Here is a 13,358-nt window from a genome sequence, read left to right as displayed (position 1 = left end):
ATGAGGTCCTGGGTTCAATCCCCAGCATCTCCAAAATCTTTCATGATTTTAAGAACCCCTGAGTAAGTGTTGATGTTGCATTTGATTTACAAGTCAAGCAGTAGTCTCTTGTCTGTTCTTCTTGCCTCACGTAAAATGAAAAACCTCGTCTGGCAGGAAATTCAACAGCCAAGCGGGGATGTAGCTCAGTGGTAGAGCGCATGCTTTGCATGTATGAGGTCTTGGGTTCGATCCCCAGCATCTCCAAATGCGTTCATGATTTTAAGAACCCCTGAATAAGTGTTGATGTTGCATCTGATTTGAAAGACTTACAGTAGTTTCTTTTCTGCTCTTCTTGCCTCACGTAAGGTGAAAAACCTCATTTTGCAAGAAAGTGACAAGCCAAGCGAGGATGTAGCTGAGTGGTAGAGTCCATGCTTTGCATGTATGAGGTCCTTGGTTCAATCCCCAGCATGTCCAAATTCCTTCATGATTTTAAGAACCCCTGTATACGTGTTGATGTTGCATTTGATTTACAAGTCAAGCAGTAGTCTCTTGTCTGCTCTTCTTGCCTCACGTAAGGTGAAAAACCTCATTTTGCAAGTAAGTGACTAGCCAAGCGGGGATGTAGCTGAGTGGTAGAGTCAATGCTTTGCATGTATGAGGTCCTGGGTTCAATCCCCAGCATCTCCAAATTCCTTCATGATTTTAAGAACCCCTGAATAAGTGTTGATGTTGCATCTGATTTACAAGTCATACAGTAGTTTCTTCTCTGCTCTTCTTGCCTCACGTAAAATGAAAAACCTCATTTTGTAAGAAAGTGACAAGCCAAGCGGGGATGTAGCTCAGTGGTAGAGCGCATGTTTTGCATGTATGAGGTCTTGGGTCCAATCCCCAGCTTCTCCAAATGCGTTCATGATTTTAAGAACCCCTGAATACGTGTTGACATTGCATTTGATGTAAAAGTCAAGCAGTATTCTCTTGTCTTTTCCTCTTGCCTCACGTAAAGTGAAAAACCTCAGTGTGCAAGAAAGTGACAAGCCAAGTGGGGATGTAGCTCAGTGGTAGAGCGCATGCTTTGCATGTATGAGGTCCTGGGTTCAATCTCCAAATTCCATCATGATTTTAAGAACCCCTGTATACGTGTTGATGTTGCATCTGATTTACAAGTCATACAGTAGTTTCTTGTCTGCTCTTCTTGCCTCACGTGAAGTGAAAAACCTCATTTTGCAAGAAAGTGACAAGCCAAGCGGGGATGTAGCTCAGTGGTAGAGTGCATGATTTGCATGTATGAGGTCCTGGGTTCAATCCCCAGCATCTCCAGATGCCTTCATGATTTTAAGAACCCCTGAATAAGTGTTGATGTTGCATCTGATTTGAAAGACATACAGTAGTTTCTTGTCTGCTCTTCTTGCCTCACGTAAAGTGAGAAATCTCATTTAGCAGGAAAGTGACACACCATGTGGGGGGATGTAGCTCAGTGGTAGAGCACATGCTTTGCATGTATGAGGTCCTGGTTTCAATCCCCAGCATCTCCAAATGCTTTCATGATTTTAAGAATCCCTGAATAAGTGTTGACATTGCATTTGATGTAAAAGTCAAGCAGTATTCTCTTGTCTTTTCCTCTTGCCTAACGTAAAGTGAAAAACCTCAGTGTGCAAGAAAGTGACAAGCCAAGTGGGGATGTAGCTCAGTGGTAGAGCGCATGCTTTGCATGTATGAGGTCCTGGGTTCAATCCCCAGCATCTCCAAATTCCTTCATGATTTTAAGAACCCCTGAATAAGTGTTGATGTTGCATTTGATTTACAAGTCAAGCAGTAGTCTCTTGTCTGCTCTTCTTGCCTCACGTGAAGTGAAAAACCTCATTTTGCAAGAAAGTGATAAGCCAAGCGGGGATGTAGCTGAGTGGTAGAGTCCATGCTTTGCATGTATGAGGTCCTTGGTTCAATCCCCAGCATCTCCAAATTCCATCATGATTTTAAGAACCCCTGTATACGTGTTGATGTTGCATTTGATTTACAAGTCAAGCAGTAGTCTCTTGTCTGCTCTTCTTGCCTCACGTAAGGTGAAAAACCTCATTTTGCAAGTAAGTGACTAGCCAAGCGGGGATGTAGTTGAGTGGTAAAGTCCATGCTTTGCATGTATGAGGTCCTTGGTTCAATCCCCAGCATCTCCAAATTCCTTCATGATTTTAAGAACCCCTGAATAAGTGTTGATGTTGCATCTGATTTACAAGTCATACAGTAGTTTCTTCTCTGCTCTTCTTGCCTCACGTAAAGTGAAAAACCTCATTTTGTAAGAAAGTGACAAGCCGAGCGGGGATGTAGCTCAGTGGTAGAGCGCATGTTTTGCATGTATGAGGTCTTGGGTTCAATCCCCAGCTTCTCCAAATGCGTTCATGATTTTAAGAACCCCTGAATAAGTGTTGACATTGCATTTGATGTAAAAGTCAAGCAGTATTCTCTTGTCTTTTCCTCTTGCCTCACGTAAAGTGAAAAACCTCAGTGTGCAAGAAAGTGACAAGCCAAGTGGGGATGTAGCTCAGTGGTAGAGCGCATGCTTTGCATGTATGAGGTCCTGGGTTCAATCCCCAGCATCTCCAAATTCCTTCATGATTTTAAGAACCCCTGAATAAGTGTTGATGTTGCATTTGATTTACAAGTCAAGCAGTAGTCTCTTGTCTGTTCTTCTTGCCTCACGTAAAATGAAAAACCTTGTCTGGCAGGAAATTCAACAGCCAAGCGGGGATGTAGCTCAGTGGTAGAGCGCATGCTTTGCATGTATGAGGTCTTGGGTTCGATCCCCAGCGTCTCCAAATGCGTTCATGATTTTAAGAACCCCTGAATAAGTGTTGACATTGCATTTGATGTAAAAGTCAAGCAGTATTCGCTTGTCTTTTCCTCTTGCCTCACGTAAAATGAAAAACCTTGTTTTGCAGGAAAGTCACCAACCAAGTGGGGATGTAGCTCAGTGGTAGAGCGCATGCTTCGCATGTATGAGGTCCTGGGTTCAATCCCCAGCATCTCCAAAATCTTTCATGATTTTAAGAACCCCTGAGTAAGTGTTGATGTTGCATTTGATTTAAAAGTCAAGCAGTATTCTCTTGTCTGTCCTTCTTGCCTCACGTAAAGTGAAAAACCTCAATTTGCAAGAAAGTGACAAGCCAAGGGGGGATGTAACTCAGTGGTAGAGTGCATGCTTTGCATGTATGAGGTCCTGGGTTCAATCCCCAGCATCTCCAAATTCATTCATGATTTTAAGAACCCCTGAGTAAGTGTTGATGTTGCATTTGATTTGCAAGTCAAGCAGTAGTCTCTTGTCTGTTCTTCTTGCCTCACGTAAAATGAAAAACCTTGTTTTGCAGAAAAGTCACCAGCCAAGTGGGGATGTAGCTCAGTGGTAGAGCGCGTGCCACGCATGTATGAGGTCCTGGGTTCAATCCCCAGCATCTCCAAAATCTTTCATGATTTTAAGAACCCCTGAGTAAGTGTTGATGTTGCATTTGTATTTCAAGTCAAGCAGTATTCTCTTGTCTGTTCTTCTTGCCTCACGTAAAATGAAAAACCTCGTCTGGCAGGAAATTCAACAGCCAAGCGGGGTTGTATCTCAGTGGTAGAGCGCATGCTTTGCATGTATGAAGTCTTGGGGTCAATCCCCGGCATCTCCAAATCTGTTCATGATTTTAAGAACCCCTGAATAAGTGTTGACATTGCATTTGATGTAAAAGTCAAGCAGTATTCTCTTGTCTGTTCTTCTTGCCTCACGTAAAGTTAAAAACCTCATTTTGCAAGAAAGTGACAGGCTAAGCGGGATGTAGCTCAGTGGTAGAGCGCATGCTTTGCATGTATGAGGTCCTGGGTTCAATCCCCAGCATTTCCAAATGCCTTCATGATTTTAAGAACCCCTGAAGAAGTGTTGATGTTGCATCTGATTTGAAAGTCATACAGTAGTTTCTTGTCTGCTCTTCTTGCCTCACGTAAGGTGAAAAACCTCATTTTGCAAGAAAGTGACAAGCCAAGCGGGGATGTAGCTGAGTGGTAGAGTCCATGCTTTGCATTTATGAGGTCCTGGGTTCAATCCCCAGCATCTCCAAATTCCTTCATGATTTTAAGAACCCCTGAATAAGTGTTGATGTTGCATTTGATTTACAAGTCATACAGTAGTTTCATGTCTGCTCTTTTTGCCTCACGTAAAGTGAGAAATCTCATTTAGCAGGAAAGTGACACACCATGTGGGGGGATGTAGCTCAGTGGTAGAGCGCATGCTTTGCGTGTATGAGGTCCTCGGTTCAATCCCCAGCATCTCCAAATGCCTTCATGATTTTAAGAACCCCTGAAGAAGTGTTGATGTTGCATCTGATTTGAAAGTCATACAGTAGTTTCTTGTCTGCTCTTCTTGCCTCACGTAAGGTGAAAAACCTCATTTTGCAAGAAAGTGACAAGCCAAGCAGGGATGTAGCTGAGTGGTAGAGTCCATGCTTTGCATGTATGAGGTCCTGGGTTCAACCCCAGCATCTCCAAATTACTTCATGATTTTAAGAACCCCTGAATAAGTGTTGATGTTGCATTTGTATTTCAAGTCAAGCAGTATTCTCTTGTCTGTTCTTCTTGCCTCACGTAAAATGAAAAACCTCGTCTGGCAGGAAATTCAACAGCCAAGCGGGGTTGTATCTCAGTGGTAGAGCGCATGCTTTGCATGTATGAAGTCTTGGGGTCAATCCCCGGCATCTCCAAATCTGTTCATGATTTTAAGAACCCCTGAATAAGTGTTGACATTGCATTTGATGTAAAAGTCAAGCAGTATTCTCTTGTCTGTTCTTCTTGCCTCACGTAAAGTTAAAAACCTCATTTTGCAAGAAAGTGACAGGCTAAGCGGGATGTAGCTCAGTGGTAGAGCGCATGCTTTGCATGTATGAGGTCCTGGGTTCAATCCCCAGCATTTCCAAATGCCTTCATGATTTTAAGAACCCCTGAAGAAGTGTTGATGTTGCATCTGATTTGAAAGTCATACAGTAGTTTCTTGTCTGCTCTTCTTGCCTCACGTAAGGTGAAAAACCTCATTTTGCAAGAAAGTGACAAGCCAAGCGGGGATGTAGCTGAGTGGTAGAGTCCATGCATTGCATTTATGAGGTCCTGGGTTCAATCCCCAGCATCTCCAAATTCCTTCATGATTTTAAGAACCCCTGAATAAGTGTTGATGTTGCATTTGATTTACAAGTCATACAGTAGTTTCATGTCTGCTCTTTTTGCCTCACGTAAAGTGAGAAATCTCATTTAGCAGGAAAGTGACACACCATGTGGGGGGATGTAGCTCAGTGGTAGAGCGCATGCTTTGCGTGTATGAGGTCCTCGGTTCAATCCCCAGCATCTCCAAATGCCTTCATGATTTTAAGAACCCCTGAAGAAGTGTTGATGTTGCATCTGATTTGAAAGTCATACAGTAGTTTCTTGTCTGCTCTTCTTGCCTCACGTAAGGTGAAAAACCTCATTTTGCAAGAAAGTGACAAGCCAAGCAGGGATGTAGCTGAGTGGCAGAGTCCATGCTTTGCATGTATGAGGTCCTGGGTTCAACCCCAGCATCTCCAAATTACTTCATGATTTTAAGAACCCCTGAATAAGTGTTGATGTTGCATTTGTATTTCAAGTCAAGCAGTATTCTCTTGTCTGTTCTTCTTGCCTCACGTAAAATGAAAAACCTCGTCTGGCAGGAAATTCAACAGCCAAGCGGGGTTGTATCTCAGTGGTAGAGCGCATGCTTTGCATGTATGAAGTCTTGGGGTCAATCCCCGGCATCTCCAAATCTGTTCATGATTTTAAGAACCCCTGAATAAGTGTTGACATTGCATTTGATGTAAAAGTCAAGCAGTATTCTCTTGTCTGTTCTTCTTGCCTCACGTAAAGTTAAAAACCTCATTTTGCAAGAAAGTGACAGGCTAAGCGGGATGTAGCTCAGTGGTAGAGCGCATGCTTTGCATGTATGAGGTCCTGGGTTCAATCCCCAGCATTTCCAAATGCCTTCATGATTTTAAGAACCCCTGAAGAAGTGTTGATGTTGCATCTGATTTGAAAGTCATACAGTAGTTTCTTGTCTGCTCTTCTTGCCTCACGTAAGGTGAAAAACCTCATTTTGCAAGAAAGTGACAAGCCAAGCGGGGATGTAGCTGAGTGGTAGAGTCCATGCATTGCATTTATGAGGTCCTGGGTTCAATCCCCAGCATCTCCAAATTCCTTCATGATTTTAAGAACCCCTGAATAAGTGTTGATGTTGCATTTGATTTACAAGTCATACAGTAGTTTCATGTCTGTTCTTTTTGCCTCACGTAAAGTGAGAAATCTCATTTAGCAGGAAAGTGACACACCATGTGAGGGGATGTAGCTCAGTGGTAGAGCGCATGCTTTGCGTGTATGAGGTCCTCGGTTCAATCCCCAGCATCTCCAAATGCCTTCATGATTTTAAGAACCCCTGAAGAAGTGTTGATGTTGCATCTGATTTGAAAGTCATACAGTAGTTTCTTGTCTGCTTTTCTTGCCTCACGTAAGGTGAAAAACCTCATTTTGCAAGAAAGTGACAAGCCAAGCAGGGATGTAGCTGAGTGGTAGAGTCCATGCTTTGCATGTATGAGGTCCTGGGTTCAACCCCAGCATCTCCAAATTACTTCATGATTTTAAGAACCCCTGAATAAGTGTTGATGTTGCATTTGATTTACAAGTCAAGCAGTAGTCTCTTGTCTGTTCTTCTTGCCTCACGTAAAATGAAAAACCTTGTTTTGCAGGAAAGTCACCAGCCAAGTGTGGATGTAGCTCAGTGGTAGAGCGCATGCTTTGCATGTATGAGGTCCTGGGTTCAATCCCCAGCATCTCCAAATGCCTTCATGATTTTAAGAACCCCTGAGAAAGTGTTGATGTTGCATCTGATTTACAAGTCATACAGTAGTTTCATGTCTGTTCTTCTTGCCTCACGTAAAGTGAAAAACCTCATTTTGCAAGAAAGTGACAAGCCAAGCGGGATGTAACTCAGTGGTAGAGTGCATGCTTTGCATGTATGAGGTCCTGGGTTCAATCCCCAGCATCTCCAAATGCCTTCATGATTTTAAGAACCCCTGAAGAAGTGTTGATGTTGCATCTCATTTACAAGTCATAAAGTAGTTTCTTTTCTGCTCTTCTTGCCTCACGTAAAGTGAGAAATCTCATTTAGCAGGAAAGTGACACACCATGTGGGGGGATGTAGCTCAGTGGTAGATCGCATGCTTTGCATGTATGAGGTCCTGGGTTCAATCCCCAGCATCTCCAAATGCTTTCATGATTTTAAGAACCCCTGAATAAGTCTTGACGTTGCATTTGATGTAAAAGTCAAGCAGTATTCTCTTGTCTGTTCTTCTTGCCTCACGTAAAGTGAAAAACCTCATTTTGCAAGAAAGTGACAAGCCAAGCGGGGATGTAACTCAGTGGTAGAGCGCATGTTTTGCATGTATGAGGTTCTAGGTTCAATCCCCAGCATCTTCAAATGCTTTCATGATTTTAAGACCCCCTGAATAAGTGTTGACGTTGCATTTGATGTAAAAGTCAAGCAGTATTCTCTTGTCTGTTCTTCTTGCCTCACGTAAAGTGAAAAACCTCATTTTGCAAGAAAGTGACAAGCCAAGCGGGGATGTAACTCAGTGGTAGAGTGCATGCTTTGCATGTATGAGGTCCTGGGTTCAATCCCCAGCATCTCCAAATGCCTTCATGATTTTAAGAACCCCTGAAGAAGTGTTGATGTTGCATCTGATTTGAAAGTCATACAGTAGTTTCTTGTCTGCTCTTCTTGCCTCACGTAAAGTGAAAAACCTCATTTTGCAAGAAAGTGTCAAGCCTAGCGGGGATGTAGCTCAGTGGTAGAGTGCATGCTTTGCATGTGTGAGGTCCTGGATTCAACCCCCAGCATCTCCAGGTGCTGGTTTCACTTCGTGAAACACCTGAGTAATTGCTGATGTTTCATGATTTTTCTCATGTTGTGTAGTAAAAATGAAAGCCCTAAATCTCTGAGTACAACATACTGCTAATCCAGCTTCTTGGAAGCTGTACGTTTGAGCTTATTGTACAAGTCACAAAATAATTTCCAGTAATCAGTTGTTACATGATCAAGTTAAATCCCTAAGTGTAAAAGAATACCAAAGGAGAAGCCTAGTGGGGATGTAGCTCAGTGGTAGACTGCATGCTTTGCATGTATGAGGTCCTAGGTTCAATCCCCAGCATCTCCAAAATCTTTCATGATTTTAAGAACCCCTGATTAATTGTTGATGTTGCATTTGATTTTCAAGTCAAGCAGTATTCTCTTGTCTGTTTTCCTTGCCTCACGTAAAGTGAAAAACCTCATTTTGCAAGAAAGTGACAAGCCAAGCGGCGATGTAACTCAGTGGTAGAAGCATGCTTTGCATATATGAGGTCCTGGGTTCAATCCAGGTGCTGTTTATACTTTATGTAAAACCTGAGTAATTGCTGATGTTTCATAATGTAGTTTCTTTTCTGTTCTTCTTGCGTCACGTAAAATGAAAAACCTTATTTTGCAAGAAAGTGACAAGTCAAGTGGGGATGTAGTTCAGTGGTAGTGCGCATGCTTTGCATGTTTGAGGTCGTGGGTTCAATCCCCTGCATCTTCAAATGCCTTGATGCCTGAATAAGTGTTGATGTTGCATTTGATTTAAAAGTCAAGCAGTAGTCTCTTGTCTGTGCTCCTCGCCACACGTAAAATGAAAAACCTCATTTAGCAAAAAAGTGACTGTCTGCAATACGTTGAATATTTACTTTAATGTGATCAAAAAATCTAATTTAAGGAATAAATGAGGAAAAACACATGTGTTCTGTAAACGGAAATGTCTGGAGAGAAACACACTCAATTGTATTAACTTAAGAGTTAAAATACAATTTCGAAACATAATTTTTTACTTGATTCTACAAAAATGCACCAAATCCTTTACTGTAGCTTCCTCCAGTGTTGTGTCTGAATGAGTTTATTGAACGAAAGTTCATGAACTAGTTCATATTTTGGGCGAACGTGAACTGAACGTACTGTATTACTGCCTGATGAACAAGGTGATCTCGTTCATTCTGGGGCTTGTGAACGGCATGTTCTCTCACTTTAACGTCATTCAGTAGGGTGCCAGATTTCTATAGAGTCTTCCAGGCGAAAACCCGTCAAAAACACACTGTAAACAGGCCTTAATGTGTAGCGGAAAGAACACCCAATCTGGCAACACTGCCACCAGGCTGCATACATCATCAAAACAACACTGACTGGACGCTGCTATCCAAATCCCTGCCGCGCCACTCGCATAGTTTAACATTAAATAACATCATATTTGTCCTAAATTGTTAACGAATAACAAAGGCTGCTTACGCATATTCTGGATCTTAAAATAGACTTTGACTAAGCTCACGCTATTGAACGTGCACGTGCGGTGTGCAATACCTGCGAGTTGTCATACACGCAACGCCTCTCAGTGTTCTCGCCCGGAAAACCCCCTTGAAGCACCCGGCTAGCCTTTCAAGGTATGTGCAAGCAAATACAAAAATTAAAAGACAGTCAATGCTCGTAAACCCTGGTTGGAAAAGGGTTCAAAGTTGGGTATGAAGATGAAATCTGATGCATTTAGCTTCAGTGTTAAAACTGATAAAATAATTCCTGTCTGTGGTTCTATATGGGCTATAATGGCAATATTTTTAAAAAAATTATATGGGGAAAAAGAACTATAAATTAGTTCATTGTTGGAACTGTGAACTAGTTCAAAATTTGGAAATATGAACTATGAACTGAACTAGTTCATTTTAAAATTTGTGAACTGGGAACTGAACTAGTTCATGTAGAAAGTGAACTTTCCCAACACTGGCTTCCTCCATATTGTTTCCAGTGCAAATGCCCACAGATTCTTAAAGGGACTGTAAGTAGGATTTTAAGTGTTTTATTAATCAAAATCACTGTCTTTATTCATAAATATGTTCTCATTGGTGTCAAATGACCTCTTTACTTACATTGAACAGGTAAGTCCAAGGAGGCATCCATATCGTTCCGCCGTTTTGATAAACTATAATAGTAGAGAGGGATGTAGCAAATGGCTCGGAGCAAGGGAACCTAGTGGGTTCGTGTCAGAATTGCCATTCATTTAGTCTGCCAAAGTACTCGTAGTGGGGGCGAGGAATCGTACGCCTTTCGTGTCAACCACAGACCCTCTAAACCAATGACGGAATGTAACATCTCGTAATATCAAAGGATTTATCTACAAGGTGATTTCTACCAGGTAATGGACACCTCTAGTGGAGCCATTGAGTCGTGAGACCACCCCCCTCGACCCCCCCGAGGCCCCCCCGTCCAAGGGGCCACTATTTGTCCATTTGCCCATTATTGGTCCGGATTTAGCGCCACACCCCTCTGGACCCCCGGACATGCCCCCCCTGACATGGACCCATTATTTGTCCATTTGGCCATTATTGGTCCGGATTTAGCGCCACACCCCTCCGGACCCCCGGACACGCCCCCCCTGACACGGACCCATTATTTGTCCATTTGCCCATTAATGGTGCGGATTGACCCCCTGACCCCTCCTGACCGCCCCCCCCCCCGCCCCCCATGACACAGACCCACTATTTGTCCATTAGCCCATTATTGGTGCGGATTGACCCCCTGACCCCTCCTGACCACCCCCCCAACCCCCCATTACACGGACCCACTATTTGTCCATTAGCCCATTATTGGTCCGGATTGACCCCTCCTGACCACCCCCCCGACCCCCCCAAGACACGGGACCCACTATTTGTCCATTATCCCATTATTCTCGCGGATCAACTCCCTTACTCACATTTACACACTTACTCAGACTTACTCACAATCACTCACATTGACACACTTGCTCACACTTACTCTCACTGTTACTCACACTCACTCATTTACACTAACTCACTCACACTTACACTCACACTAACTCACATTTGCACACTTACAAACACTTACATTCACACTCACACTCGCTCACATATACACACTTACTTACACTCACACTTACTCACACTCGCTCACATTTACACTCTCACTCACATTTACACACTTACTAACACTTACATTCACACTCACTCACACTTACTCTCACAATTACTCACACCCACTCATTAACACTAACTCACTCACACTTACACTCACACTTACTCGCCTTTGCACACTTGCTAACACTTACATTCACACTCACTCACACTTACTCACACTCATTTACACACTTACTCATATTTACACACTTACTCACACTCACACTCGCTCACATATACAAACTCACTGACATTTACACACTCACTAACACTTAGATTAACACTCACTCATACTTACTCACACTCACTCACTCACATTGACACACTTGCTCACATTTACTCACACTAACTCACATTGACACACTTGCTCACATTTACTCTCACACTTACTCACACCCACTCACACTTACTCTCACACTTACATCCACTCACACTTACTCACATTTACACACTTTCTCACATTTACACACTTGCTCACACTTACTCACATTTACACACTTACTCACATTTACACACTTACTCACATTTACACACTCACTCACATTTACACACTTATTCATACTCACACTTACTCACACTCACTGACATTTACACACCCACTCACACTCACTCATATTGACACACTTGCTCACACTTAATCTCACACTTACTCACACTTACACACTTACTAACATTTACACACTTACACCCACTCACAACCACTCACACTTGGTCACATTTACACATTTTCTCACATTTACACTTACTCACACTTACTCACACTCACTGACATTTACACACTTACTCGCCTTTACACACTTACTCACACTCACTCACATTGACACACCCGCTCACATTTACACACTCACACCCACTCACACTCACTCACATTGACACACTTGCTCTCACTTAATCTCACACTCACTCACACCTACTCACATTTACTCACATTTACACACTTACTCACACTCACACTTACTCACACTCACTGACATTTACACACTAACCCACACTCACACTTACTCATACTCACTGACATTTACACACTTACTCACATTTACACACCTACTCACACTCACTCACACTTACGCACAATCACTCACATTGACACACTTGCTCACATTTACTCTCACACTTACTCTCACATTTACACCACTTACTAACACATGCATTCACACTCACTTACGCTTACTCACATTTACACACTTATTCATACTCACACTTACTCACACTCACTGACATTTACACACTTACTCACACTCACTCACATTGACACATCCGCTCACACTTACTCTCACACTTACTCACACTTACACATTTACTCACATTTACACACTTACTCACACTCACACTCACTGACATTTACACACTTACTCACATTCACACACTCACTCACATTTACACACTCACTCACATTTACACACTTATTCAAACTCACACTTACTCACACTCACTCACATTGACACACCCGCTCACATTTACACACTTACTCACACCCACTAACATTCACTCACATTGACACACTTACTCACACTCACTGACATTTACACACTAACGCACACTCACACTTACTCACACTCACTGACATTTACACACTTACTCACACTCACTCACATTAACACACCCGCTCACATTTACACACTCACACTCACTCACATTGACACACTTGCTCTCACTTAATCTCACACTTACTCACACCTACTCACATTTACTCACATTTACACACTAACCCACACTCACACTTACTCATACTCACTGACATTTACACACTTACTCACATTTACATACCTACTCACACTCACTCACACTTACGCACAATCACTCACATCGACACATTTGCTCACACTTACTCTCACAGTTACTCACACCCACTCATTTACACTAACTCACTCACACTTACACTCACACTTACATTTACACTTACTGACACTCACTGACATTTACACACTTACTCACATTTACACACTTACTAACAATTACATGCACACTCACTCACACTTTCTCACACTAACTCACATTGACACACTTGCTCACACTTACTCTCACACTTACATCCACTCACACTTACTCACATTTACACACTCACTCACATTTACACACTTATTCATACTCACACTTACTCACACTCACTGACATTTACACACTTACTCACACTCACTCACATTGACACACCCGCTCACACTCACTCTCACACTTACTCACACTTACACATTTACTCACATTTACACACTTACTCACACTCACACTCACTGACATTTACACACTTACTCACATTTACACACTCACTCACATTTACACACTCACTCACATTTACACACTTATTCAAACTCATACTTACTCACACTCAC

At 42.4% G+C, this 13,358-nt stretch overlaps 11 non-coding genes across 11 annotated transcripts in view; all 11 read left to right on the top strand.

The window, feature by feature from the left end:
- Window positions 1-33, top strand: part of trnaa-cgc (transfer RNA alanine (anticodon CGC)) — a 72-nt gene extending 39 nt beyond the window's left edge. The window contains exon 1 of the tRNA in view: window positions 1-33. This exon is cut by the window's left edge and continues 39 nt beyond it. This is a non-coding gene — a tRNA (tRNA-Ala).
- Window positions 34-174: 141 nt separating this feature from the next.
- On the top strand, window positions 175-246 carry trnaa-ugc (transfer RNA alanine (anticodon UGC)). Its single transcript has one exon. It is a non-coding gene; the product is annotated as a tRNA-Ala (tRNA).
- Window positions 247-1,658: 1,412 nt separating this feature from the next.
- trnaa-ugc (transfer RNA alanine (anticodon UGC)) lies at window positions 1,659-1,730 on the top strand. The gene has a single exon. It is a non-coding gene; the product is annotated as a tRNA-Ala (tRNA).
- Window positions 1,731-2,510: 780 nt separating this feature from the next.
- Window positions 2,511-2,582, top strand: trnaa-ugc (transfer RNA alanine (anticodon UGC)). Its single transcript has one exon. It is a non-coding gene; the product is annotated as a tRNA-Ala (tRNA).
- Window positions 2,583-2,723: 141 nt separating this feature from the next.
- Window positions 2,724-2,795, top strand: trnaa-ugc (transfer RNA alanine (anticodon UGC)). Its single transcript has one exon. It is a non-coding gene; the product is annotated as a tRNA-Ala (tRNA).
- A 141-nt stretch (window positions 2,796-2,936) lies between these two features.
- Window positions 2,937-3,008, top strand: trnaa-cgc (transfer RNA alanine (anticodon CGC)). Its single transcript has one exon. It is a non-coding gene; the product is annotated as a tRNA-Ala (tRNA).
- Window positions 3,009-3,149: 141 nt separating this feature from the next.
- Window positions 3,150-3,221, top strand: trnaa-ugc (transfer RNA alanine (anticodon UGC)). Its single transcript has one exon. It is a non-coding gene; the product is annotated as a tRNA-Ala (tRNA).
- A 141-nt stretch (window positions 3,222-3,362) lies between these two features.
- trnaa-cgc (transfer RNA alanine (anticodon CGC)) lies at window positions 3,363-3,434 on the top strand. The gene has a single exon. It is a non-coding gene; the product is annotated as a tRNA-Ala (tRNA).
- A 3,336-nt stretch (window positions 3,435-6,770) lies between these two features.
- trnaa-ugc (transfer RNA alanine (anticodon UGC)) lies at window positions 6,771-6,842 on the top strand. The gene has a single exon. It is a non-coding gene; the product is annotated as a tRNA-Ala (tRNA).
- Window positions 6,843-7,197: 355 nt separating this feature from the next.
- trnaa-ugc (transfer RNA alanine (anticodon UGC)) lies at window positions 7,198-7,269 on the top strand. Its single transcript has one exon. It is a non-coding gene; the product is annotated as a tRNA-Ala (tRNA).
- Window positions 7,270-7,623: 354 nt separating this feature from the next.
- trnaa-ugc (transfer RNA alanine (anticodon UGC)) lies at window positions 7,624-7,695 on the top strand. The gene has a single exon. It is a non-coding gene; the product is annotated as a tRNA-Ala (tRNA).
- The last annotated feature ends 5,663 nt before the right edge of the window (window positions 7,696-13,358 follow it).

Source organism: Misgurnus anguillicaudatus, chromosome 8 (assembly GCF_027580225.2).
Source record: "Misgurnus anguillicaudatus chromosome 8, ASM2758022v2, whole genome shotgun sequence".
Classification (NCBI taxonomy): domain Eukaryota; kingdom Metazoa; phylum Chordata; class Actinopteri; order Cypriniformes; family Cobitidae; genus Misgurnus; species Misgurnus anguillicaudatus.
This window is presented reverse-complemented; position numbering and strand designations above follow the sequence as displayed.